The 4,459-nt window shown below is 40.7% G+C and overlaps 1 protein-coding gene across 1 annotated transcript in view; it reads right to left on the bottom strand.

Moving 5' to 3' along the window:
- Window positions 1–2,030: 2,030 nt before the first annotated feature.
- The window catches only part of JPH1 (junctophilin 1), an 86,226-nt gene continuing 83,797 nt past the window's right edge, over window positions 2,031–4,459 (bottom strand). Inside the window, 1 exon segment of the mRNA XM_077752466.1 lies at window positions 2,031–2,715. The gene's annotated coding sequence lies outside the window, so the exon portion shown is untranslated.

Below are 4,459 nucleotides of genomic sequence, written 5' to 3'. Positions count from 1 at the left end.
AGCGCACTGAGAGTCGGATCTGGGACTAACACAATTTTTGTAAACTTTCTGGCAGGTAGCCTCAGGCAGGACACTAACTGCAGGAATTCTTTCCTAAGAGTCTAACGAGTCACTGACGTGAAAATGTTTTGTGAAGCCAGTGTCTCCCATCATACTGTACAGAAAATGGCATTTTAGTGCAGGGAGGGAATGCTGCTAAGTGTTCAGCACTGAGGGAAGAACATAATATGGCCTGTGGCATAATTAACCTTTAAAAAGAGACCGTTATAGTGGGATCTCATTTTTTTTTTCAAAAAAATTTTAATGTTTATTTTTGAGAGAGGAAAGAGTGAGTGAGCAAACAAGCGAGCAGGGGAGGGGCAGAGAGAGAGGAAGACACAGAATCTGAAGCAGGCTCCAGACTCTGAGCTGTCAGCACAGAGGCCACTGCAGGGCTTAAACTCACAGACTGGAGAAAGATCATGACCTAAGCTGAAATCCGATGGTCAACCCGTTGAGCCACCTAGTCGCCCCTCACTGTATTTTTTTTTAAGGTGTTTGAGACTCTTAGAGAAATTAAAATTTTTTTCCTAGTTCCTTCAGTTGGTAAAAGCTAACACAACAGTTATTATGTGCCAGGCACTGTACTACACCCTTAACATAAATGAGCTCATTTCTCCTTCACAACCATGTTGTGAGGTGTGTGCTAAGTGCAATGGTTATGCCCATTTTACAGAGGAGAAAGTCGGGGCCCTGGTTAGAGAAAAAGCCACAATCAAGCATGACCATGGCCAGAATTTTATCCATATCCACTGCATTAGGCAGTAGTCATTTTATTCTCTATATTTTGTTACTTCCTTCTACTCCCGTAACTGAGACTCCTTTAGAGGCTAGTACAGAACACTGAAGTACTTTTCAGTACTTTTGGGGTAAGGAGGAAGCGCCTGGACATAGTTTGCAAACCTGGGCACATCCAACTTGGCCTGGTGACCCGTTGGGTTACTCTACTGGCAGAGCATGCCACGTGTGCAGCCACGAATGAAGTTGGAGCGATGAGGCCACACAAGTTTCCAAAGCATGGGAGGAGGGCCGCCAGTCACACTAATCGTATGCCTGCAGAGCCCGCTTACCATAGCTCCCGAAATAGCTCTTGCATTAAAAGGGCATGTAGAATATTTTCCAGATTTCCTAACCACAGAGTCTTCACCCCAGCTTTGGCTTCAGCCATCAAAACGTGTGGTTTGGACAGGACACTGGAATCAATAATCTTTGTAGCACCCTGTGCTTTTCCGGGCTGCTCCAAAACAGTGCGTTCTGTGTTCCATTCTTTCAGGATTTACTAGGAGATTAATCATTTAAGTTGATAAATCTGTTGCGATTTAGAGGCGATAACTTTATGCTTCATGTACAGAGGGGTCTCCAATACCTCAGCCGTCAACAGGAGTGACTAATTTGGGAACTGAAAAGCAGCCCGGCAGCTCCCTGGGAAGCCGTTCGGGAGGTGGTCCTTGTTAGAGACCCTGCACAGGTGGCTGGCGGTGGGAGGCAGCCTAGGCCAGCGCGCTGGCTTTGAACGGGGCCCAGGGGCTGGAATGTCTAGTGGCAGCGAGTTTATGCAACTGCACAGTGTGCCTAAGCTTCCAGAAATGTGTCTAAACAGGGGCCATAGCAACATATTCATTTATTTGGGGCACAATGATCCCAAAACTTTAATTAACTGAAAAGTACCCAAGCAGGAGGGGGATTTACTCCAACTTTGGGTTTTCCTTAAAAACAGGAGCAGACCTAAAACGCCGGATAAGGCCCTGATCCAAAGAATGGAGGTGCTCAGCAGCAAAATGAATCTTATATTTGAAAAGCCCAGGGTGAAAGAAACGTAGAAAGAAATTGAGTACCTCCTTCCACGTGGCTTCTCTGGGCATTCTGCACCCCATTTCTGTGGTTGGTTTTTCAGCAGATCTTTCTTTTAATACAACCACCACCAAAAAAATTCCACATACTCTACTCACAAAGGAAACACACCTGCCACTTTATTAATAACCAACTTTTTTTTTATTAGAGCAGATACAGTTGTGAAAACTGTACATTATACATTTTGGTTTCAAGGATTATAAATAGAGGAACTCACAGGTAGGGAGTTCTTTTTCACAGCAAGAAACTTTTAAATAAACAAGGTCATGTTTTATTAAGTACATTGGCAGACTTCATGTGCTGTCCAAAATGTAGAGTACAGTATAACAACCCATTAGAAAGAGCCTTTCATGTAAAATACAGCTGTGCACATTTTAGAAAAATACCAACAATTTGAGCTTTGTTTTTAAAAAAGCTTATAAATCATACATATATTTATAAATGGAACCAACATGCTCACTTTATAAACATATCCTTTAGTTATCTGTTACCCATTATTTCCAAAGCATTACACGTTTTAAATAAACACTTAATAAGATTAAATATTTTATTTATTTTTTTAAAAAAATCCACTTTCCCAGCATCAAGAGCTATGGGGTTAGGAAGGCGCAGTGAGTACGGAGACTGACACAGGAGCTGAAACGTTTCTTGGCTAAAAACGTACTTCCTAAATTTAAAAGTCAAAGCAAAAGGTACAAAATAAATAAATATACAAGTTGTAATTTTCATTTGCTCTCTTTCTGCTTGCTTCTTTATTCCATATCGGTCACACCCAGGACTCTCAACATATTGCCCTTCTGCAAGAAACCTTGCTGGGTGACTGGCCTGCAGGCGACAAAGCATTCAGTCCACACCTGAGCTAACATGTGACTTGTCTCTTCTGCATTGAAAAGGTAGCAAATAAGGTAACAAGAATCTGATTAAACCATGCAGACTGTGAAAAATATTTAGGAATAGCTAGCTCCTTCTCCACGATATAATGTCTTACAGAGATTTAAGATACCTTTCCTCCCCTGATTTCTTTGTAAATAATCATTTTTATAAAGACCACGTCGTGTCTCTAAGTAAGCATGCTTTTGAGTAATAAAGGATAAATTATAAAACAGCAAAAAAAAATCAGATTATGTCAGAAATAACAAAGGACTGCAAAAGACAAGTATTTAAATAAAAATGTCAAAGCCTTCAAAATGTGAAATAAAATTACGAAAGGACTTTGAAGAACACGAAAAGGCATAAAATCGAGAAGCAGAGGTTTAACAAAGCTTTATGCTCTACCTGAATGTATTCAACAAAAATTTAAGTTGGAGGAAAAAAAAAAGATTAGAGCAGTTATTAATAGCATCTTGCTTAACTTTCATGGGAATTAACATAGTCACTGACAAGATTTTATTTGGTTGTAAAGTACGTCAGCAATGAAACTGAATCCTTTAAACACAGATTACTGCAATCCATGCAACATTTTGACTATACTTCTTAGAATTCTGTTGTCTTTCAGCTTTTAAAATTTAGCACCTCCTAAGTGCATAAATAATTCATCTCAGTAATGTTAAAAATATTAAAATTTTTTTCTTAGGAAGGTAGAATGCCTTCACATTGCTAAATTTTAAACAGCCTGTTACAGGTTTTGGAAGACGAAATGACATGAAAACGATTGATGTATTGCTATCGAAATGAACACATCTCTAGAATTGTGTTGTTTCTTTTCCTTGAGGTGCAACAAGTGTGTTTCATCCAGCCAGGACCACACGTTGTAGAGGACTATACATCCTATTTAAATAAACAGCAAAAATGAACATAGTCGTGCACAAGCCAACGAAACGTTCTCTCCCAGAACATTCCAGGAGATGTTAAAGCAGCAGGTCATGGCATAAGACTGGTGAGTGATGCTGCTACCTATTTCTTCCAGGGAGATAGGAGTGAGTATTGGAACCGTGGCCACAGCAACACAATCCTCCGACCGCATTCCTCGGGCAGTCGCTTGTTTCCCCAGCTCCCTACTAAAAACGTCCGATGGCAAAATAGTAAGGCAGCTGTTGACTTCCATCAAAAAAAAAAAAAAAATGCAGCTCCATACATTTCCAGTTTAGTCACACTCTGCTAGGACAGATGGAGTAGCCAATGCCAAGAACTTCGCCGGATGGGGCTGCTTCAGCAGATTTTAAAAAAGAATGATTATTAAGTTTTGCTCTCCAACACGGCTGCTTGCTTCAGCTCCCAGAGGACCCCAAAGCCACAAAGCATTCCCAGGGGAACATGAACAGATCCTCGGGCTGAATTTTCCAAGTTTCATCTCTTTCGCGATCCCATCCTAATTCCAAGCCTCCTTCCCTGAGTCTGAGTCTGACTGGGGTGTGCCATTTAAAGGGCTGATGGCGCCACGGCAGGGAAGTGTGGGCTGACACCGCTAGTTGTCATGACTTCACTGAGAGGTCAGAACAGTTATATCATTAAGGAACTATGTTGAATCACATTCAGGCACAGCCAAAATGAAAGTGAAGGACAATACGCAGTTGTTAAGACAAAAAAAAAAAAAAAAAAAAAAAAAAAAAACTTTGAAAAGGGGAAAAGA

The sequence above is a fragment of the Crocuta crocuta genome, unplaced genomic scaffold (assembly GCF_008692635.1).
Source record: "Crocuta crocuta isolate KB4526 unplaced genomic scaffold, BGI_CrCroc_1.0 scaffold141, whole genome shotgun sequence".
In the NCBI taxonomy this organism is placed as follows: Eukaryota; Metazoa; Chordata; class Mammalia; order Carnivora; family Hyaenidae; genus Crocuta; species Crocuta crocuta.
The sequence above is the reverse complement of the archived record's forward strand: the minus strand, read 5'-3'. Positions and strand labels throughout refer to the sequence as shown.